Source organism: Nyctereutes procyonoides, unplaced genomic scaffold (genome assembly GCF_905146905.1).
Source record: "Nyctereutes procyonoides isolate TBG_1078 unplaced genomic scaffold, NYPRO_anot_genome, whole genome shotgun sequence".
In the NCBI taxonomy this organism is placed as follows: domain Eukaryota; kingdom Metazoa; phylum Chordata; class Mammalia; order Carnivora; family Canidae; genus Nyctereutes; species Nyctereutes procyonoides.
The window spans coordinates 12,950,211-12,973,564 of NW_026575128.1; the positions used below are offsets into that span (position 1 = coordinate 12,950,211).

The 23,354-nt window shown below is 57.6% G+C and overlaps 1 protein-coding gene across 2 annotated transcripts in view; it reads left to right on the forward strand.

The window, feature by feature from the left end:
* Nucleotides 1-23,354, forward strand: part of TRABD2B (TraB domain containing 2B) — a 241,484-nt gene that overhangs the window by 147,339 nt on the left and 70,791 nt on the right. The window lies entirely within an intron of this gene.

Consider the following 23,354-nt stretch of genomic DNA (forward strand, 5'->3'; position numbering starts at 1 on the left):
TGAGAGCACTGTCTTCTGCCCACAGTCCCCATCAGCACTGTTGTCCTGTCTGTAGCATGTCGCCCAACAAGTCACACAGGATGCACGCACAGGATAGAGGCAGCCTGCTGTCACCGAGGGACCAGCCCCTTGATTGGAGAAATCAAACCGCCCACTGGCACTGTTCACATTTCTGGAGTCCTGAGCTAGTGGACTAGAGAGTTCCCTGATGCCTGTCCTCCATCACGTGCCTCCAGATTCTCAGGGGCCTGAGTCTGGCTTTGGGGAGCCTGCTGGGATGGGAGCTGCTAATGGGGGCTGGGGAGCTTGGGTGACACCCTGAGTAGCCCTGGCGAGGGCCCCTGAAGTGCCCTCATCCTCCCAGCCTGTCACACCTCCATCCTGCCTGGTCTGGCGTGGAGCTTGGACCCGTTGACTCAGCGGGATGCTGAGGCCACAGACTTTCCCCATCCTTGCCCGGGCACTCCCAGCATGTCAGGTCACTACAGAAGGGACTCGGGAGACCTGCCCAAGGACTTCCTGAATGCCGTCTTCTCTAGAATGTCTTCCTAGAAGTATCCTGTCACCCAGGACAGTGCCTCCCAACTCCGAACACCATGGCTTCTTCTAACTCAACATCCACATCTCAGACCCTCTTTTACCTTTTCAAAATAAATATATATTTTGAAATAAGTTATATATGTAAAACACATGAGATATGAATTCAATGTATTTTACATTAAATAAGTTACATATCATGAGTTAAACCAGAACCAAAAGCCGTGGTAAAATTACCAATGTTCCTTCCACCCAACCCCCATCCAGTCTGACACCCACCCAGCCCACCGAGAATCACTGCTGGCGGGTCACCAAGCATTTACTGAACGTCCAGCATCTGCAAGGCACAGAGCGTACGTTGATGAGCACACAGACCAGTACTCTATCCTGCTGGAGTCCTCTACCTCTCCCCATCGGACAGACAAGGAATCCAAGACCTAGCAGGGGTGGAGACGTGCCTGGTGCCACCCAGAAAGTCAGTGGTGAAGGCAGAACATGAACCAGGCTCCTGACTCCCAGCTCCAGACTCCACATGCTGTCATAGCCTCAGAGAGTTGGCTTGCCTTGAAGGCGTGGGAACTCGGCCGTGTCTTGCCACTTAGTGCCCACCTGGAGGGTCTGGAGGGTCCCCTGAGCTCACCGGAACCCTTCTTACAGAGGTTGAGGGGGTGGGCACCTCCAATGAGGATAGCTGGCCCAGCGAGGATAGACCGTGGTCCCTGAAATGAGAGACTGGATGCTCAATCCAGGTGGAGGAGCAGCAGAAGGATCTTCCAGGCCAAGGACATAGCCCAAGCAAAAGAGTGGAGGTATGAAAGAGAATGTTGTCTGGGGGGACTCAGGAGTAGTTAGGTGACTTTCCCGAACCAGGATATGGGTGAGTAGGAGAGAGATCTAAAGAAGAGGGTAAGGAGGCAGTGGGGAGCCACAGTAGGCTTTAAGACCGTGATTGGTGTTGCTGTGGGAAGGTCATTCCCAAGGTCGGCTTTGGGAGAGACTATGGCTTTCTTCCTCTGCATTTCTGAGATGGCTAGTGTGACGACTGATGAGAACCCAGGGTAAGAAGTGCTCCGGAGGGCAGCCCGGGTGGCTCAGCGGTTTAGCGCCACCTTTAGCCCAGGGCGTGATCCTGGAGATCCGGGATCAAGTCCCACATCAGGCTGCTTCTCTCTCTGCCTGTGTCTCTGCCTCTCTCTGTGTGTCTCTCATGAATAAATAAATAAAATCTTTAAAAAAAAAAAAAAGGAAGTGCTTGGGAAACCACCAGTGGGGTCAGCCTTTATTCCTGCTGATGTGCCTGCCCCATCTGCCATCCACTCTGTGACCCTGAAGAAGTCACCCCCTGTCCCTGGACCTGAGATCCCCAGGGGAAGCACTGGGCTGGCCATCCACCTTCCTCGGCTTCCACGGGAGCCTGTGACCCAGGTGAAGACGTAGCATGGCCAGGGCCTGCGCTGGCCAGCCTGGCCTCTCCTGTGGGTAGCCGTGTGCACGTGCCTGTGTGTGCTGGGGGCACTGTCTAGCTCTGCTGGTGTGAGCTGAGCCCCCGCCAGGGCTTTTACAGGCTATTGATGATGTGCCACTGTGGGCACGGTGGTGGTAACCGGGCCCAGAATAATGAGGGAAGGTCCAGGAGCCTTGACTGTGACCCTCAGTAATTTATCTGGTGCCTTGCACCTGTGCTGTCCCTGTTGGTCTCAGGGCCCTCTCCCACAGCCTTCCCCACCTGTGTCCTCTGCACCCAGCATGTTTAAGGAGCAGAGTGAGGAGGGCATGGACTTTGGAGTTCGGCAGACTGAGTTCTAGTGCCACTTCCTCCACCTACAAGGTGAGCCGTGTGCCCGGGCATGTCACTGCACTTCTCCGGGCCTCAGTGTCCCCATCTGTGAGATGGGGAGGGCAGCCCATCACCCATAGGATCATGTGAGGACCAGTGAGAGCATAGCATGGGTGGTCACTAGAGCCCGGCATTGAATCTCCCACACGTTGAGGCAGAGCTGATAACCCAGGTGGAGGCCCCCCCTGGCCCTGCCTCCGCAGCCTGTGCAGGGATTGGGCTTACGGGTCTGTGTGGCCTGTAAGGAGGCCAGCCGCCCCGACAGGTGAAAACACGGGAGGGAGGGAAGGGGAACATAAGGAAAGGCTGGTGGGGCCTGGGCCTCCCATCAGTGAGTGCAACCATGGGTGGCCGCTCCCCTCACTCACAGGCCTTGACGCCACACCCAGATGGGGAGTCCCAGCCTGAGCGCCCGGCACACCAGCCCCGGGCCAGGTAGCTACCTTGAGCGGGGCTGAGCCTCCAGGTGAGACAGGTACTAGCAGCCTCTGCTTACCCGTGAGGAGATCCAGGCCCGGGACGGATGCCAGAATGGCCAGCATGGCTCCACGGCCGGCGGTCAGAAGCCCAGACGGCCGTCTGCACCACTGGGCCTGCACCCCTCCCGAGAGAGGGGTGCTGTGCCTTTTCAGCTGGGCCCCGGGGTGCCCTCCCGAAGGTGAAGGTGGTTGCTGGAACCCCTCCAATCCCATCCACACATGGCTTCCCAATAGGAGTTCTAAACCTGAACTTGCCGGCTTTGGGCCCGGGCCTGGGTCCTGCCTTGTGAAAACCCAGAGGGCAGGCCTGCATGGGCCCCTGTGGCCTTGACACTGTGGCTTTGAAGCCGGGCCTCCGCTGTCCTGGCGGCCGGGCCGAGGCCTCTCCATCACCACCCTCCTCCCAGGCCAGCAGCCCCCTACTCCCCCTGCATCTGCAACCACACACGGCTGCACCCCAGAGCCAGGCCTGCCTCCCGGAGCATGGAGCGTGGGCCACCCTGAAACCCTGGGCCTTGTGAGCTCCCCATCACCAGGCCACCAGGGCCGTGCAAGCAGGGGCAGGTGTTCCAGGTCAGGGACACCAGGAGGGGCCTGCCTGCCAGGCCTCTCCCCGCCGTGCCAGCGCCTCCAGGCCCAGGCAGTGACCCCAGCATGACCTGCCGGACAACGAGGCCCCGAGGCCCTCGTTCTCACTTGGGTCTGACGACGAGGATGGGCTTCTCGGTGCGTTTGCTCCCAGAATGTGCTGACGCCACAGCAGCGTGGCGGGCTTTCTGCTGTGGGCTGCCTCTGTGCAGCTCCGTGTCCTGTGCCTCAGGCTTCCCGGCTGCCACCCGGTGTCCAGAGAGCAGTCCCCAGGGGAGACCACAGTGTCCCCGGGCGAGACCGCAGTGTCCCAGGGGATGCATGGGCAACAGCGAGACTTCCATCACAGCGATGGCTCCCCAGTTCCTGCTCCCTCGGGGAGGAGGAGTCCACCTGGGGTGAGGGGTCGAGGCTCCCTGGGAGGGCCCAGTGCCCCAGCCCCCGGCTCCGAATTCCCAGGTGTCCCCAGGCCTGGCACCGGAGGGGCACTTCACTGTCTCTGCTGAGATGCTGACTGCACAGCCCAGGGACATCATCAGGACTTGTCAGCTGCCAGACACTTGTGATTCCTCGCACACCCTCACGCTGGGTCAGGGAACCGAGGCCCACTCCAGGGCAACCAGGGCCCGGGCTGGCATTGGCTCCAAGACCCAAGGGTGGCGGGTAGGGTGCCGCTTTCTCTATGTGATGCTTTCGATGGGGCCATGGACTTCTCCAGCAAGACCTCCTGCTCACAGCGTGTTCTTACTGTTGGCTTCCTGACCCTCCGGGGCCAGAACAGAACCATGAAGTCATCTTGGGAACGGGTGGTGCCACAAACAGGGATCACAGCGCTGTGTGCCCATAACGCCTCTAGGCCTCAGCTTCCTCAAAGTGGTCACAACACCAGCAGCTACCTTAGGGTGTTAAAGGAATCAAAAGAGTTTAAAAAGTGAAAGCATCGTGTGTAGGTTATCTCCAGCCTCCCCAGCAGCCCTGCAGGAACGCAGACCCTGTCTTCCAGGTGAGGAGGTGCCCTGGCGAGACTGCGTGCGTGGGCTTCGAGTCCACAGCCAGGTTCTGGTTCTGATCTGTGCTCCGGCCACCCCACTTGCCGCCTGTGCCCGGGGACAGTGGGGGTGTACCAAAACCTGCCTGCTGCCGCGGGCTCTGCACTTCCCACCACAACCTCTGGAGAGCCAGGGCCTGGTTTCTGGGTTTCCCAGATGCCAGGAGGAGGATGGGGGGCCTCTTCCCACGGTGAGCCCGCTGCGTGGGGGAGGAAGGGAGCCCAGAGGAACTCGCAGTAGCTGGTTGTGCTTCAGGAGAGAGGATCTCCACTGGAGGAGAGGGTGTCTGTGTGTGTAACTGTGTGTGACTGCGTATGTCCGTGTGTGTGACAGTGTGATTGGGTGTGACTCTGTGTGTGACGGGGAAGGCCCGGTATGTGTGTGTGAAACTCTGTGTGTAAATGTGTGTAAGTCTGTGTGTGGCTGTGTGTGTGTGGCTGTAACTGTGTGTGGGGCTGTGTGTGTGTGACTGTAACTACGTGTGTGGGGCTGTGTGTGTGTGGCTGTAACTGTGTGTGGGGCTGTGTGTGTGTGACTGTAACTACGTGTGTGTGGCTGTGTGTGTGTGACTGTAACTACGTGTGTGTGGCTGTGTGTGTGACTATAACTACGTGTGTGGCTGTGTGTATGACTGTAATCATGTGTGTGGCTGTGTGTGTGCACACTCACACTCTGTGTCCATTCCATGTCCAGGGGACTGCACAGAATCTCGGGGCTGTGACTTGGAGTAGACTGTGAGCGGGAAAGTATCTGGGCTCGTGTGCACGTGACCATGCGTGTGAAGGTGTACGAGAGAGAGCACAAGAGCCTGGGATCAGGCAGGGCGGTCAGCCCCCTGTCCTGGTGGCTCACAGCTCATGAGCAGGCCTCGTGGATCCGACCCTGTAGGTTTTCTTCCTCTGGTGCCGCATCTGCTGTTGAGGGGGGCTGACGGCAGCCTGAAGGGTATTCCTAGGGCGTGACCAGGCTTGGTGCATCTAGAACCCCCGCTAGCCCTGAGACATCGGACTCTTGGGGGGGGCACAAACCCCCAACAAAGAAAGAACATTTCCCGCCATGACATCTGTGACCCGGGCAGGTTGTTTGACCTCCCTGCGCCCTAGTCTTATGGTTTTTAAAAGTGAAATATTCATAATTACAAGATCAGGGTAGAAGTAAGTGAGATTTTCTACGTGGGCGCGTGTATAGAGTGTGGCCTGTAAGAAGCTTGAACAGACGCATTATCCATGGACTCACGGTCCTTCCTGCATAGGGAGGGGGCAGGCCGGGCACGAAGCAGGGTGGGCAAGACAGCCCGGCAGCCAGGGCCTGGCCGAGGGCTCCCAGTCCTCCTTCCCCGGGGGGCTCTGGCCGGGGACCCCCGTGAGCTCAGAGTGGGCACTGTGCTCCGGCACCATGTGCCCTCGGGCAGGCCTCTACCCCTCTCTGAATTTGTCTGCCAAGGGGGTGCCACCTGGCGGCACATAAGCCCTTCTCCCCACGTGCCAGCTCCTGGGCTGCAGAGAGGGCGGAGGCTCAGGTCCCAGACTGGCACGGGACGACTTGGACACGCTCCCAGCCACGAACTGCCGCCAGCTACATTCAGTCGTACGCGTGAAAGGCTTACGGAGTATATTTCAGATGCCGGGGCTGGAGAGGTGTTCGTGCACGGGACAAACGTCCGGCCCTCGGGAGTGCCTTCCCCTCTAGCGGGAGGAGACGTGATCAACGAGCACCTGGCATCGTGTGTTAGGAGGTGAGCGGACGCATCCAGCAGGGTGGAGGGCAAGGGGGCGCTGGGGAGCCTTAGCGCTTTAACTCGGGGGTCCACGTGGACCTCCTTGAGGAAGTGAGGCTTCCTGCCGACTGTGTAGACGCAGGTGTCGCCCCCGCCCCCGCCCGGCCCTCCCTGGGCTCTCTCCTGGGAGAATGAACCCTGGTGTCTCTGCTGTGTCTCCTGGAGGACGGCACCTCTGTCCTGTGTCACTTCCACTTCCTCACAACCCAGCCAGGGTTCGGCCAACACAGGGGCCCCCGAATCCTTTACCGGGAGGATTGATCCAGGGTCTGGAGCCGCAGCCTTGAGTCTGGGGTTCGGGGGGCCGTGTCACCCTCGCTCCCCGGAACGGGAAATCCTTGCGGGCACTGGCCTCAGAGGGAATACCGGCCCCTCCAGCCCCGGCCTGCGCGACGTGCCCAGGGGCGACAGACCCCGCTGTGTTGATTGCCCAGCACCGCGTCCACACCAGGCCCAGAATTCCATCTGCTGCCAAATTCCAGGGCTGGAAATAATGAGGCAAATTGTCCCTCACCGCTGATTGACTTTCAAGTTGCTCTGCTAAACTGGGTGCAGTTGAAGTTTTAGCAAGTCTCCCGGGGACCCCAGGCGGCTTCGGTTTCAGCCTTGTAAAGAACCGTTAAGATCCAATCAAAATAAATAAAATCAGATCCAGGAAAGCGATGTGTTTGTGACTGCAGACGAAACACTCAGGATATTCATGCTGAAGCCCAGCACCCCGCTTTTCGCAGGGATTCCTTACACTAGACTGGCACGGCCCCATGATCTCAGCCACACGTGCTCTCAGAGGCTTGGGGCCCTTGTGAGCCTCCTGCCCCTGTGCGCCCGGAGCGGGGAGTGCAAGGCTTGAGCACCGACAATGCGCTCCAGAGGAGGGTCCCGTGGCCCTGGCTTGCGGCGTGGGGCACTGTGGCCCTGAACGCCTGCCTGCGAGGCACTCGCTGGCCTGCGGGCCCCTAAAAATCGGGGAAGCAGCAGCCCAGAAACACATGGCGGAACCATGGAATCAAATTCCAGCACAGAAGTGACACCGTGGCCTGGCATCCGAACCCCCGAGGGACAAGGCAGGGTCGCTAAGTCCCAGCTCTGAGAATCCCCACGCGGGGCAGCCCAAGGCACCTCCCCAGGAGGCTCGCAGCCCACCCCCTCGCTCTTCTGGACATACCGGGAAGCAGATCAGAGCACCAGCGGGGCTCTCCCCGCGGAGGGGCTGCTCCTGACACCAGCCCCCTCCCTGGGGCCAGGTACGCCCCCGCCCCTGGCCTTGACGTCACCCTCCGTTCCATGCTTAGGCTGGGACTGTTGCTGAAACCCTAGAAGAAAACTCGAAGTTCTTTGAGAGAAAAGTCCCGTGCAGTGCCACGAACCACGTCCCCACCCCCCGGGTTCAGGGAAATCAGTAGAGAAGCCACTGAGGCCTTCCTGCCGTGAGACGTGTGCGCCCTCGGAGATCACCGTGAGAGAGGGAGCAGCGGTCCCCAGCAGGAGGGGTCACGCAGGGCCACCCCAGGGCAGCGGCCAGAGGGGTCTTGGGAGGCCAGGCCTCCGGCCCCACTGGCCCACCCCGCCGCCTGACCCTGCCAAGGGCCGTATTCATCCCTGCCCGCCTGGCGCCCTGTTTCCATTCGCCAGGCCTCCCCCGGTCCAAGCCGGGGGTCAGAGGGGCCCGCGTGCGCCCGCCGGTGCCAGGCCGTGCTTGCAGGCCCGGGGCCGGGCCCGTCCATCGGGGGCCGCGCGGCCCCCCACACCCGGCGCTGAAAGGCCCCCTTGTGCGGCCACCGTGCCTCCCGCCGCGGCGCGCAGCCCTGTTCTCTTACCTCATAAACGGCTAATTTGTTACATATTTTCTGACGCTGTAAATGGGAGAACAAAGGCCTTTTCTCTCTCATATTTTCGTTCAATTATGTTTGTGGGGGAACCTGATCCCCTTCAAAGGGGGGCTGGGGAGCGGGGGGGGAAAGCCTCCCAGGCTTGCTGACCTCCCGGGCCTGCTCCCGGGCCCGGACCCCTGGGGCCAGCGGCGGGCGGCTCCGGCCTGGGTGCAGCGTGCGGGGAGAGGGGCCGGGGCGCCCTTGGTGCCCTGTGAAGGGACCGGTCCTCACCTCCGGCACGGAGGCCAGTCTCAGGAGCAGCTCAGCGGCTCCCACGGCAGAGGAAGCTTCCAGGAGGCAGACATTAGGGCTCTGTTGGGAAGGCCCTCTCCACAGGCCACATTCGTGCCCTGAGACGGTGCGGGCCTGCGGTGGCAGAGGAGCTCCCGGCCACTAACCAGCAATGCCCTCTCTCTGTACCTGTGGCTTGTCCCCCACAGAGATGTGGCACGTGGAGTGGGGTGGGCTTGGAACAGAAATCCTGGGGCTCGGGATGCCTGGGTGGCTCCGCGGTTGAGCGTCTGCCTTCTGCTCAGGGTGTGATCCCGGGGTCCTGGGATCGAGTCCCACAATGGCCTCCTGTGGGGTGCCTGCTCCTCCCTCTGCCTGTGTCTCTTCTCTCTGTGTCTCTCATGAATAAATAAATAAAATATTTAAAAAAAAAAGAAAAGAAAAGAAAAAGAAATCCTGGGGCCTCTGAAGCCTCCAGACCGCACCACTTATGAGGCTGCACCTCATCCTGAGGCTCAGGTACACGTTTGGGCTTTTGTCCAGCTCTGGCTCCACGTCTGAGTTCCCCAAGCTCCCTCCATCCTATTTTGAAAAGGCATTCTCACTGGCTTTGAACAGTTTCTCCTAATTTGGGAACCAGGGGGAAGGAAGATGTGGCCTCTGGATGCTGCTCCTGGAGAGCTGGCTGCCCAAGGATTGCTTCCAATAGCTGGCACCCCAGCCTCCCTGTCCCTCCTTCCCTTCTGTGGGGAACTGACAGTGGCAAGTCCTGGAGTAGGTACTAGGGATGTAGACACACCTGCTTCATTGTGTCTACACAGCAGTAGGAGTCTACACAGCTGAAGACCGTTTGATATGTGACTAAAATGACCAAACTATCTTGATTCCTCTAGTGCTCACTTGCTGTGTGACCTCAGACAAGTCACTTAGCCACTCTGTGCTTCCTTCGCCTCATCTGTAAAGTGGGATAAAAATTATAAGTACTTCACAGGGGTGTTGGGTCTTCGAAGAAATAATATTTGAGAAGAGTTTTGGGCAGGGTGTGGCGCAGAACAAATGATCCGTCAGTGTTAGTTAAAACTCCTGTTGGGACAAGCAGACGTCAAACAAATGGTCATATACATAGATACATGAAGACTGACTATTATGGACCAGTATGTGCAAAGGCCCTGTGGTGGGAAAGTGATAGCATGTTCCCACTCTGTGAAGGCCACATGGACAACGCAAAGCGAGGAGGTCAGGGAGTGAGAGGACTCCTGGGAGCAGGCAGGGCCCCTGCAGGCAGAGCCAACTGGGACCTGCTCGAAGGAGTCAATCATTGTCCCTACAGCAGAGCAGAGCCCTGAAGGACATAAGCCTGGGAGTGCCGTTGTCATTTAGGGTGGGTTTTTTTAAGCTCACACATATACACACCATCCCTTGTCCCTGGTCGGCCCAGAACCAACGGGCCCCATGTCAGGTCAGCGGTGCTCAAGGCAGAGTCTGGAGGATGTCCCTGTGCAGCAAATAGAAATAGTCGTGAAGTGGGGAAGCAGAGACACACACCCGGCAGGGCCGGGTCTAAGCCTGGGCTGATGGAGAAGGATCGATGGGACTGCGTGGCACCAGGGAAGGGGAACTGCGGTGGCGCTGATGGCAGTCTTCCCGGGGCTGCTGCCCAGCTCCACACCCAGGGGGATCTTTGTGACATGTGCAGATGGCAGTCTGGGGTCCGGCGTCCTCATGGTGTGGGCCAGCACGGAGTGGGCTACGCCGCTCCCAAATCCACGTGTCATTTGTCGTCTCTCCATCGTCTACATATCTATTTTTATCCCCATCGGCCACGCTCTCCTCACACCCATGTGCACACACTCAGTCTTCCACAACTCCTGCTCACGTAGAGTCCCTGACACCCCAAGGCAGAAAGTAGCTCTGGCCTGCTCTGCAGAGTCCACAAAAGGAGAGGACGGGCCGGGTGGGGGCTGGAGCTGAAGGGAGGCCTCCGTGGAGGAGGTGAGCTTGCAGGCCGGCAGGCAGGAGGGATGTGGGGGTGCGGTGAGCAGGGCCCAGCGAGGCTCCCCAGGAAGGGCAGCGTAGTGCTGCCTTGGGCCTGAGGCCCTCCCCCACCCACCGGAAGGTTGCAGGCAGGGAGCTAAGAGGCGGGAGCAGCCCTCCCTCTGCCCCTCACCCAGCACCTGTGGGGTCCTTCTCTGTTCCCACGGCCTGCCCTGGCTGCTCCTGGCTGCTCCGAGGGGCGCAGAGGGAAGCCTTGGGTAGCCCTGAGCACTTCCCGTCAGTGGAGTAAGCAGCTCCTTGCTCCTCCAGAATGTGTTGGACTTTTCTGTATTCTTTTCCCAAGACCCACGGCTCAGGTTTCAGTTTCGAATTCTTTTGCCTCGGGTCTAAAAACATTTTTCTTTTCTGCGGTGGGGGAAAGAGGGGACAAGGGGGCAGAGGAGACCCGAGCTGCCCAAGTGAAACAGTCGGATGGCTGGCTCCGGCCGTAGTCTGCATCCCCTTCTTGCCGGGTGGCCCTGGGCGCCCTGTGGCCCTCTCTGGGCCTCAGCATCCTCTCCACAGGGTGAGGACCCCCTGCAGGATGGAAGAACCCTCCCTCGCCTGCCCTCAACTTTCCCTTCCTGCTGCCAGGAAGTGGCGCCTGTGACTTTAAACAGGTGAAAAGAGGGAGCAGTTGGGCCTGCATCTTAGTTTCCTCCAGGAGGCCACGTTCTGTGTGGCTGTCTCCTTTGATGTGCTCTAGCAAGAGTGTCCATCCCTGGCTCTGAAGGCCACGGCCCCTTGCCAGCCTCACGCCGGCTTCTTTCTTTCTCGCCATTCTTAGCTGCCCCTCCTCTGCCCAGCTGCTCCCCTGAGTGGGGCTCAAGGCTTCCTCAAGTGGAGGAGGGGTGTGGGGGAGGGCCAGTCCCCAAAATTCAGAGCAAGGGAAAAGGGGCAGTGGTAGGTGAAGAAAGAGGCTCAGAGCCCTGAGCCAGAGGGTTCTGGAACATCTAAACCAGTAAAGAACTGGAATTCTAGCCTGCATTTCCTTCCTCCAGGCATCCCCAGGCCCCAGGTCCAGGTGGGACTCCTCACCTGTCCTCCTCACCTGTCCAGACCCACAGAGGGCTGACTGCCTCTGTCTGCAGTCCCTGCCTCTCCTACCTTCTCCACGAAACAGCCAGAGCCTAGCTTCCCGGCGGAAGGCAAGCCTGGCCCGTCCCTGTTTCGTCACTTCGGTGGCGTCCCGCCTGGCTGAGCTCCAGATTCCTCCCTGCATCTGCTCCCTACTGCCCTGTGCCCCTGGCAGCCGCACCCCGCGCTCTGCCCCCCCTCCCCCCATCATCCACGCTTCTCCGGCCCTCTGCATGGACATTGACATCACCCGGAAGCCCTTTTTATTTCTCTTCTACATGACAAGGGCCTGCTCCCAGACACCACTGCAGATCCAATTGCCTCCCCTGAATCCCAGATGCGGATGCGGGCCTCACCCGGCAGGATGAGCCTCTCCCGCTGCGGCCCCCACAGTCCTGGGTTTATCCCAATGCCCAGTTTTCACAGGGTGTGTTAGCATCTTGTTGCAGGGCTTCCTGGGGCCCTTCCTTGCTTGCTCCTCCCCACCCCTGACCTTGAGCGCCTTGAGGATAGAATCAGTGCCCAACACGGAGCCTGCACTGACCCATATCAGACACTGGGGAGTGAATGAGAATCCAGGCCACACGTGCTGCTGGATCCTGCCCCTTCTCAGAGCCGCCCTGCTGCTGCTTAGGGAACAGAAGTTTCTGAAAATGCCCTAAGGAAGCACAGTAATGTTTACGAGGTTTTTAGGCAGCTAGCTCACTAGCCAGGGGGGGACAGATCTTATTCATTCTCCCCACTTGGCAGATGCGTAAACTGAGGCTCAGAGCGAGGAGGGCCTGTCCCCCCTTCTCGTAGCGGCCCACCACCAGACAAGCCAGAAAGGAGCTTCATACAGCCTGCACCTAGCAGGCCCCACATTTGAACCTGGACCAGAGCCCTGCCCTTCCCGCTGCTCCCCACACTCGGTCTCTGAAGCTGTTGGTAGCCTGCGGCGTAGCCGACACAGGATTTCGCGCTGAGCGCCCCCAGGGCCAGCCCTCGGCCACAGGCCCATCGGGCCCACCCGAGGGCCTGCTCTCGCGCCGTCCTCCCTGGCGGCTGCCCGGGCCCCCGAGCGGAGGTGCCCACGCTGCTGGAGGGCCTGCGAGACTGCCCCCTCCTCCCTGCACATTGGTAATTGCCGTGGGGTCAGGCCAGAAGGAATTAGACAAGCCCTCGAGGAATTTCATTCTGATTCTGCAAATGAAAATGGAGACTTGCCTTTTGAAGTCTAGGCAGCTGTGTCAGCAGGCAGGTCTGAGACAGCAGGGAAAAGCAAGCTCCGGCTTCCAGCCCGTGGATCGGCCACTTCACAGGCCTCGTGGTGGTGGTGGCCACCGTGGCCACCGCTGACTGCCCGCCCGCCCGGCACACCATTGTCCCCGGGTGGGTGTCGGTGTGCTCCTCGGCGGTCCCCACCCCTGACAGCTAACGGGCCGCGTCTGAAGATCCAGCGGGGCAGGGCCGAGTCCGCCAGCTGGGTGGAGCGCGGAGTGGGCGGCCTGAGATGGAAGGCCCTCCACCCTGGACCCTCTGCGGGCCCAGCTCCTGACACGAGCGCTTCTGTGCCCCCGACCTTGAACACGTTTCCCTCCCCACCCCACCCGTCCTGCACAGCCCAGCCTGAAGCTGATCCTTCACCATGCCCAGGCTGCCTGATCCTTCACCAGGCCAGGCTGTCAGAAACCCTCTGAGGCCCCAAAGGCCCCAGTCTTTCCCTTTGATCATGAATTTACCACTTGGCTTTATAATTATCTGTTTCTCTGTCCATCTCCTCCACCACCTTGATGCTCCTCAGAGCTTTATGTGTGAGAATAGGTTGGCCTTGGTGACTCTGTGGGTCTTTCTGATACATTTTGCTCTCTTTTTCCTCCACGTGCAGTATGCATTCGACTTAGGACATCAGAGGGGGTGACTGGGGACCAAAAAAGATTCATGGCAGAGAACTGACACTGGGGAGGGAGACTTCAGCGCCTCAAGCCTGGCCGAGCTGAGGCCCTGGTCCGCATGGACCTGACAGCAGGGACACATGGATGTCATTTACTTCTCTGAGCTTGGTTTCCCTGTCGGTGAAATGGGATCACTAATGGTGGCCTCACACGGCTCTTGCAGAGAAGAAATGAGCTTCCGGCTCTTGCAGAGAAGAAATGAGCTTCCGTATGCAAAGTGCCTAGAATCGTAGACTGTTGTTGAAATCCTGTGGTGGGGGGCGGGTAGCACTGTTCTGAAACGCTATGCTCACAGAACACGACTTCCAGAGCTGCAGGCACTCACACAGTCTTGTGTTTCAGAGGGTGACCCTGTGACCCGGAGAGCGGGTCCCACGATTGATCTGGGTCAGAGCTGGCAACCCCAGAATCTGGGTCTCTGGCCTGCTTCAGGCCCGCCTGCACCTAAAAGCCAATGCCAGGGGACCCCTTTGCCCTCCAACGGGACAGACCCCCCATCAGCTCCCTTCCTGGAGACCCAAGCATCCGGGCCTGCCTTTCCCCCATACCCAGCCCGGTATCAGCCTCCCTACCCAGCAGAATGCTAATCTCCTCCTGTGGGTGGCTCCGGATTTATGAGCATTTCCTGGCATGACTTGAAGGACAGAAGAGGAACGCAGGGATCTTGAAGGGTGGTCTTTGGGTGGAGAAACTAGGCGTTCAGAGAAAAGAAAGAAAGAAAGCAAGGGTGAGTCAGCCTCCGCTGCCCGCCCCGGGAGGCAGAGGGCTCGGCCGTCCCACGCCGCAGTGCCGAGGGCGGATGTGGCTGGGACCTGCTGGAGGCCAAGTCCCCATTCTTCTCCTTGGGTCACGGGATTTGGGGTGGGGATGGTGAGGGGAAGGGCCGAGTGGGCTCCGTTGCTCCCCCTTCAGGAGGATGGCAGAGCTGCCTTCAGCTTCCCTCCTGGCTTCCCCCCAGCGCCCCCAGCACTCCCCCGCTCAGGCTGCAGGCCTTCCCAGCTCACTCCCCGGAGCCAAGGCCGCCAAAGCCCACAGACCTTCTGGATGTGCCCCCCTGCCCACCCCGCCTACTCTGACCCTGTCCTGCAAACCCCCTTCCTCTCCAGATGGACCCTCTGTTCGCCCCAGGCTGAGCCCAGGGCCCATGGGACATCACCTGCCTCCCTCATCCTGACGTCAGTGGGAAGGGCTGGCAGGAGAGGTAGGCGGGAGGGGAAGAGAGTTGGGATAGTTCGCCCCTGCCCGCCCCTCTTCCCTGCTGCCCCGATAGCCCAGGCCATGAAGGGGTAGCCATGCTGTCCTCCAACGTCCAGGCCTCTCACCCCCCCTTTGCCTTTAAGACCCAGGGGCAAGAAGCCTTCCACCTGCTTCTCCCCAGTGCTCCCCAGCCCCTGTCCACACCTCTGTCTATGTTCCCATCAGTTACCCTTGCAGTTGCACTTACCTCACCAAAGCTCACATGGTTGACCATGCGCCATCTTGTCTTCTGTTGGGTCCTGAGCTCAGCTACCTGTTCCCCCTGGCTCACTCCTCTCCAGCCACACTGGCCTCCTGCCTGCCTCTCACACACAGCAGGCCTGCCTCTGCCTCAGGGCCTTTACACATGCTGCCTCTGCTCCACACCAGTCTCCTCTCGGTGTCCAGGGGACCACCTCCCTCAGCTCCTTCTCCGTCAGATCTCTTCTTCAACTTCACTTCTCTTTGTGCCTTTACTGGACATCATCCCAAAAATGTCAACCCCCAGTGCCCCCACACACACACTTCTTATATTCTTTGCCTCATTTTCTCCTTAGCCACTGTCACTCTCTAACATGGATGTTTTGCTGGTTTTGGTTTTGCTCATTGTCCCTCCTCCCTGTGAGAGCCCTGTTGGGGCAGGGATCTTTACTTGTGTTCACGGTTGTACATCCGGCCCAGAACAGCATCTGATACAGAACTTCTCCACACATGCTCCCTCAATGAATGTGTGAGTTGGTCCTTTTCAAGAGTGGGTAAGCCAAGGCCCAGGGAAGGAAAGTGATTTACCGGGGTCTCCATAGTACAGACTCAGACGGAGCCTGCACCTCTGGTCCTACCTGCCAGCCCAGAACCAGGCCCTGGCTCCAGGAAGCCCCGTGTTTATTTGGATGCCGGCTTCTCAGTAGCCCAGTGTCCGGAGACAGGTTTCTGTGTGGGCGGCCCAGGGGACTCAGAACACTGAGCAGGAAGCAGGGATGTCGTCGGCTCTGGTGCTGTCAATGGGGCCGGGAGCATAACACAAATAAACCTCAGCAGACCCCGCTGGGCTCTAACCTTTGAGGAAATCTTCCCCAGGCTAGAGAAACCTTCCTTCCCATGAGGCGGAGCTCCCCTCTACCCCAACCCGGTGGGCATAGGGGGCTCGGCTACCCCAGCTCTGTGCCCTGGGGGGTAGCGGGTCAAGGCAGGGAGCTGCTCCATGGGGGGTTTTGGGACAGGGGGTTCCGGGCTGGCTAACTCACTCAGCTTTCTATTCATCCTCCAAGTATTTCTGAAGCACTTACTGGGGGTCAGGCACTGCGCTCTCTGCTGGAGAAACAGCCGCGACCAAGTCAGACGATGGGCCTGCCCTTGGCGCGTCACCCCGGAGCACGCAGGCCCAGCATGGAACAGTCATGAAGCTGGGGTAGCATAAGCATCCAGAAGCGCTGGTTACCCCAAGGAACCTGGCCGGCCCCCGGCCCAGGGATATCCCATGTCCTGAGGAAGGAGCCCAGGCAGCTGAGTGAGAGGCGGGCAGGAGCTAATGGGTGAAAAGGTGGTTTCAGGCAGTGCAGGAGCAAGGGGGATGGTCCCGAGGCCGGGAAGAACGTGGCATGATAGAGACTTGCGCAGGCCAGGGCAGAGAGCCATAGTGCAGGAAGGCCTCCCCCGGGGGCTACCTTGGCAAGCGTGACCTCTCTCCTCTGCTCATGTCAGCTCTGACCAGGCCTGTTGCTACGGTTCTAGCATCCTTCCTTCCCAGCTGACCACTCAGACGTGGGGCCTCCCACACAGTCCCTGTTTGTCTCCTTATGTCTGTTCTTCCTGGCAACGACTGGGTGGAGATAACTTGGCAGGTCAGGCCCAGGGGTCGCAGAAACACCCCATACCTGTCAGCTGGACCTGAATTGGAATCCCAGTTCCAGCTCATCAACTCAAGACCCTGCGCAGGTGACTTCACCATCCTCAAGGCCTGTTTCCTCATATGTCACATGAAAGAACAATCCATTCTCTGGAAGAATTATGGTAGAGGACAGTTTCTCAATATCCCTACGATGGCCCATGGAGCCTGGCATACTAACCAATACTGACCTCATCTCTGTCCTCCTTGTTTACTCAGCTCCTGCCACCCTGGCCTCTGCTGCTCCTCACGTACACACAGGGCCTTTACACCTGCCAGCCCCCCCTTACCTCATCACTCCCTGCCCCCTTTCCTGCTTTATTTTCTCTCTGTAATACATACTGTATTTGTTAGGGTTTTCCAGAGAAACAGAATCAATAGGATGGATGGATGGAAGGATGGAAGGATGGATGGATTTTTTTTTTTTTAAGGAATTAGCTTACACATGGTGAAGGCTGGCAAGTCCAAGTCTGCAGGGTAGGCTCAGGCTGGAGACCCAGGGAAGAACTGATGCTACAGTTTCAGCCTAAAGACAATGTGCCACCAGAATTCTCTTTGAGAAAGGAAGTTGGGTCTTTTTCTACGAAGACCTCAACTTACTGGATGAGGCCACCCTCAACTAGTTATTCTGGAGCATAATCTGCTTTACTCAAAGTCTGCTGATTTAAATGTCAATCGCCTCTAAAAAGTGTCTTCACAGGAACATCTAGAATAATGGTTGACCAAATCTCTGGGTAGCTTGGCCTAGCCAAGTGGACAAATGAAATCAGCCATCATAAATGCATCCCTTGTTGACTTGGCACCCACAAGCATCTCCTTAAACCATTCTTCATCTCCAAATAAAGACAATAACAAGTTCATACTTCCACCCAACGTGATACAGTGATCCTGTGCGCGACCAGGATATGTCAACGCCTTCCCCAGATGAGGAGGCAAAGCCTTTGGGTAACGTGTACTCTTCTCCTTGATATACCACAGTTTGAATGCTATGATGTAGCGTTAATAATACTTAAATGCTATGACATAAAGTCAGTTTGTCTTATGCTACATACCGGGGGAGAAAAAAGAAAGAGGAGAGAGAAGAAAACATTTTATACACACACAAATATTCTTAAACTAAGGGAGAAATACTCTTGACAACGAGTCTTCTGTTTCTGCCTGCCCGTCATGTGCTCACGGCTGCTGTTTAGAACTACCTTCCTCTCCTTCTACTATCACTACTGTAATCCCTTTATCTTTTGCAAGCACCTCAGCTGGTTGGGGTTCCCACCTGGTGGGATGACCCAGAGCTTCATTCCTGAAGGATCTGGGCTACTAGCAGTCCTGCCTGGATTGAGTTGTTGTGGTTTTCCATTGACGTTGGCTAATCACTGGGCGTGGTGATCCGAGGAGGCACCCTGAGGGATCTCGTGTGCTGCAGACGTCCTGTGCTCCCCCTCCCTGTGGGGCAGCAGTCCATTTTCCCTGCCCATCAGGACCAGTCATGCCAGCTAGCACAGTGACTCCCTTCTTTACCTGTTGACTCAGAGGCATGAAGAGCTCTAAGTGGCTGGAGGCCGTCTTAATCCCCTCTTCAATGGAATCATTGTTGTGTGTGTCTAACATGCTAGATACCAATGCTTCACTAATCGTTTTGTTTATCCTCTGTTTACCCCCAGCACGTAAGCTCCATGAGAGCAGGACCTGGGTCTGTTCTGTCCCTACCCAAACCGCCAGCATCTAGAACAGTGCCTGGCACATGGCAGGTACTCAGTAAGCAGGGCTGAGTGGGTTGGGGCCCTTGCTGTGATTTCCCTGTGTTTCGGGTGGGTGAGAAGGGCTCATCATCCACCTCAGAACCCCAGCCCGAGAGCCAGGCGTGGCCCACGGAGCCCTGGGTTGCAGCATGTTCTCTGACAGAGGGGTCCTGCTGCCTCTCCTCACTGACGGCGCTGGGCCAGCAAGTGAGCACAAGGCCTTGGTGTTCACCACCCCAGCCCATTCAGGACTGTTTACTAGACTAATCTGGAACAATAAACCTGTCCCCACCCTCCTGGCGCCTGCCTCACTCCATCTTCAGCCTGCTTTTGAAGCTGTGTTTAAATTCTGGGCCTACACTCAGCAGACACCACGGGCCAGCTCCTGGCGGGCAAGCGCTGGCAAGGGGGGCTGTGCCGGGAGGCTCAGGTCCTCCTGGTGGCTGGGCCTCCTCACGTGTTATCCAGGGGGAGCAAGGGGACTCTAGCCTCCACCCAGTGTTTGTTATTCCATGTCAAAGCTTTATCATAAACATTATCCCAGAGTGGGCCACGGAGGCTCTGGGCGAGGAGGGTTTGTTATTCTAAAGTGGCCGGGAGCAGAAGACGTGAAGGCCCGGGAGTCTGTGACCAGCGCCAGGCTTGGGAATTCAGGGTTGAGTAAGGGGGAGGCAGAAATCAGGGCAAGGCTCTTCTGTGCCTGTGCACGGGGCCTCAGAGGCCCCACTTACCACCCTCTACCGTCATGGTCAGTTGGGATGTCTGCCTCTGAGATGAGCCCCCACAGAGGTGGAAACTAAGCCCAATTAATCCACCGACCCCAGATCTCTGCAGAGGTAACAAGCAGTGTACTGACGTGGGCGATGGGGCCCTTGGGAGGTCAGAGAATCAACAAAAAGTAAATGTTTGTTGATTGAATGAATAAGTGTAGCTTCCCTATATCTGTTGGAAGCACCAAGAGTGCTCATGAAGAAGCACATATTATTTTGAAGTTCCAGTCATGGGAACCTGGTCTGGAACCAGACAGACATCCTTCCAAAGCCCAGCTCTGCCCTTTACAAGCCATGTGGCCTTGGGCACAGTCTGCTTTTTTGGTTTCCCATCTATGAATCAGGACAACACCTCTGCTGGCCTTCTCCCAGGGAGAGCAGAGGGAGGCCCCAGTGGGCAGTGGGCAGTTAGGAGGATGGGCTCCAGGGCTGGCCTGCCCAAGCCCAAGTGTGCGTCCCATCCCTGTCCAGCTGTGTCACCTTTGGTGAGTTGCTTACTGTCTCTTTGCTGTAGGGTTGGGTTTTCTAAATCTATAAATTGAAGCTAATACTAGACTTACCTCAGAGCTGCTGTAAAGATTAAATAACATGAGCTTAGAAGATGCCTGACATAGAGTAAGTGCTCAAAAATCATGACAACCCTATAATGAACCACTGAGGACCTCTTTATGAGTTCCAAAGAATGGCTAGGAGGTGAGAGGTGTAGGGAAAGGGCATGTGACTCGGAGTCAACAGTCTGCCTTCCAGAACGGTTCCCGAAAAATCTGTTTTGCTCCAGCAGTGACCCATGAACAGAGAGGCAGGCTTCCTGCCCTTACCAAGCTTTTGGTCTACACAGGCAGGAAACAGGGAATCACCTGAGATGGACACTTAATGGGATAAGTGCCAAGACCAGGGGTGGGAGGCATAGACCTCACCCAGGGGTCACGAGAGTCCAGAATGATAGGCGTGGGTTTCCACCCACGCCCCACCACACTGCCTGTGCCACACTGGGAATGCCTCTTAAATGATCTGGTCTCAGTTTTCTATATGCAACACGCTAATAATAAATACTCTGTGGCTATTTCTGGCTGTTTCATAAGGCTCCAGAGAAAAGACGTGTGTGGGATGAACCTGGGCTGTGCCAGTGAATATCCAGACATCCAGTCCCAATCTGTAGCTCCACAAAGGGTGCTGGGCTGGGCGTCAGACTTGGCTTTGAGTCTGCTCTGCCCCCAGCTTTACTGCGTGGGCCTGGATGAGTTCTCTCTTGCCCACTTTGGGCTTCTGTCTCCTGTCTCTTTTACATAATGGGGGCACAGGATGAGATCAGTGGTTCTCAGACTGGGCTCCAGGAGACCCATGGGTTCCACTAAGGAGGCTTGGGGTCTCTGCTGCAGGTCTCCTCCCATCAGTCACAAAAAGTTCCTTTTTTTTTTTTTTTTTAATCTGCTCCACATATGGAGTTCTAAGTCCTTTGGAAAACAGTAACAGTAAAAAAGGATTCTGTGGCCAAGAAACATTAAAAAAAAAAAAAAAAAAAACACTGGACCAGATGACCTACAGGGGTCCTTCCAGGTCCAATCTGGGAAAGTTCAAGTCTTATTATTGACCAAGCATTCTCTGACTACACGCCAGGGCCGTTCCTAGCACCCTGCAGATTGTAACCCAACTCCTGGGAACACCTCCTAGCTCCACGAAAGCCACATGACTGCAGAAGTGCTCTGTGTCTAGAAAGGCCCAGGGGAGCCATTTCCCCTCCAGCGGGGTCTTCTGGGCACTTGAACAGATGACCTCACCAAGGCCAGGTGGTGCTGACACTGAACAGCAGCAGGTGTATGCAGTGGCAGGGTGTGGTCACAGGAAGCCTGTGCATCCCGGCCCCCACCCCCAGGAGAAGTGGAGCACTCCAGCTTGACGTGGATGCTTTCATGCGAGGCGTGTTCTGTGTGGGAGGAAGTGCCTGTTGCCTTACTGATGTGCACAGCAACGGGCCACGGCCTACTATGATTCATCCCAGCCACCAAGCTGCCATTGACACCCTGCACCAGGTGGTCATGGATTGAATTTCAGGGTGCTCGCCAGAGCTCGGAGAAGGCTCAGAGGTGGAGTCTGACCTATCTCCAGCCAGCTCATTACAGGGTGCAGCCTGGGCTGCTGCACCCCAGCCCTATTCAGCTCTCTGCCTGCCAGAAACAAAAGTGTGGGGAGGATGGGCAGAGGGGACCTCCCAAGGGCCCCATTGCCCACCTCAGTACGCCCCTTATTACCTGAGCTTTTCTGTTCAGATCGTGTGTTCTGGAATCATGTGGCTGATGCCACTGGTGGAAACTTATGCCACGTGGAAGCAGCATGCCCCAAATGCAGAGTGCCAAAGTTCTGGGGTCTAGTCTGAGGGGCTTAATGAGGAGCCTTGAAACCTGAAGTGACTGACCACAGCAGGTGGCACTAGGTGGCACTAAGGTGCTAGGGAAAGGATGGAGTGACATCCTCTCTTCCCTGTGCAGAGAGCTGCAGATACAAAATGAGTGAGATGCCAGTCCGATCTTCAAGAAGCTCAGAGCCTAACAGAAGAGCCAGGCGGCTAAATAGCAGGCACAATGTCAGGTTCACACGGGGTAGACAGAAGCATGGCGGGTCACTCGTCCATCACCTCAGTTGTGCTGGGCAGCACCAGCACTGAGCATGTGCTCAGGTATCTGGACTCGGTGGCAGGGGGGCCCTGCCGGGCTCAGCTGTCCTGACTCACATAGTCTGGGAGTCCGCTGCTGGCTGGACTGGGATGGCCTTGGTGGGACAACTGAGGCAATTCGGCTCTGCCCACCCCCGGTGGGCTAGCACAGGCTGCTGTCAGGGCCCCGGAGGTACAAGAGGCAGCAGCAGCACTGGTGCCCTTCAGGCCTCTGTGCTTGTGTGTCATGGTTACTTATACCCAGAGTCAGAATGTCAGAATGAGAGGGAGCCAGAGTTCCACGGCCAAGGGCATGGATACATGGACAGGTTAAAGTTTGGAGCCACTACTGGGTCAGTCTGCCATGCAAGGAGACTGTGGGGACCCCTCCCCTGTGGGGAGAGGCCTGACTCAGCCCCCAGGTGCTCAGAGAAGCAGCTTCCCAGAGAAGACATTTGAGCAGAGCCTGGAAGGCCAAGTCTGAATTTGCAAGTGGAGCGCAGAGGCAGGAGGTTCTCGTGCACAGAGAACACCATAGAAGCAGCCCAGAGACGGAAGAGTACTGAGTAGTTGGGTATTTGGAGGCACGAGGGCTGGGTAGGAAGTGAGGTCATCACCACAGCAGGGGCCAGGTCACCGCCTTGCAGGCTCTACTGAAGAGCTAGGCCTTTATTTGGAGGGCAGGAGGCACCTGGGAAAGTTTTGAGGGGGTAAAAAAAAAAAGAAGGAAGGAAGACAATCAGATTTGTGCTTTCGAAAGGTGACTGTGGCAGATGACTATGGGATGGGGCAGATGGGACAGGTTGCACTGGACCCAGTGGGAGATGCTCGGGATTGAACTGGTGCGGTGAGAGGCCCGCCCGGGACTGTGGTCCAAGATGGCAAACAGATGATGACGTGCAAACAGCACGAGCGAGGCCTGAGGACTGGCATGCTGGCGGACAGGCGACGACAAGGACAGGTGGCTTGAGACTGCCTCTGACCTTCTGCCCAGACCCGCAGCAGCCTTCCCTGCACCTGTGCTGAAGAACCGACATCGTGGTCAGATTCCTCCCATTGGTCAGCCAGAGGGGTCTGGGATAGTTCCAGCTCTAGGTGTGCAGAATTAACAAGTCCCTTCCCTTCAGGAACCTCAGTTTCCCCATCTAAAATGGGACATTTGGGATCATCTCTCAGGGCCCTCATACCTGGGGCAGGCCATGTTCCATTAGAGCGGTGGTCCTCATTCCAGAAGCAATCAGACCACTAACGTTGTTCCCAGGGAGCCTGTTAAAAGTACACATCCTGGGCTCCCCCTCAGAGATTCCGGTCCCAGGCGTGGGGACAGGGCATCTGATACTGTTGTCCGGTGCTCTACGTGATCCCCGTGCCAGGCAGGCTTGGAGAGGGTGCAGCTGTGTTCCCAGGGCCCCGCAGAGCGGCCCAGAGCGTGGAGGAGCTTCAGGGAACGTGCCAGGCGCCAGCATGGGGCCGGTTCAGAGAGGCCTGGCTCCTCAGACCTCGCCTGGGGGTGAGGGGGACCCTGATAGAAGTGGTCTTGGTGGGGGCCTTGACATCTAAGTGGTTCTCTGTTTTGTTCGTTTGTCTTGCTTTGTTTGCCATGCTCCTGATTACAGAATTAGTCTGTGCTCACTCGAGAGCTTCCCTAAGCACAGGAACAAGA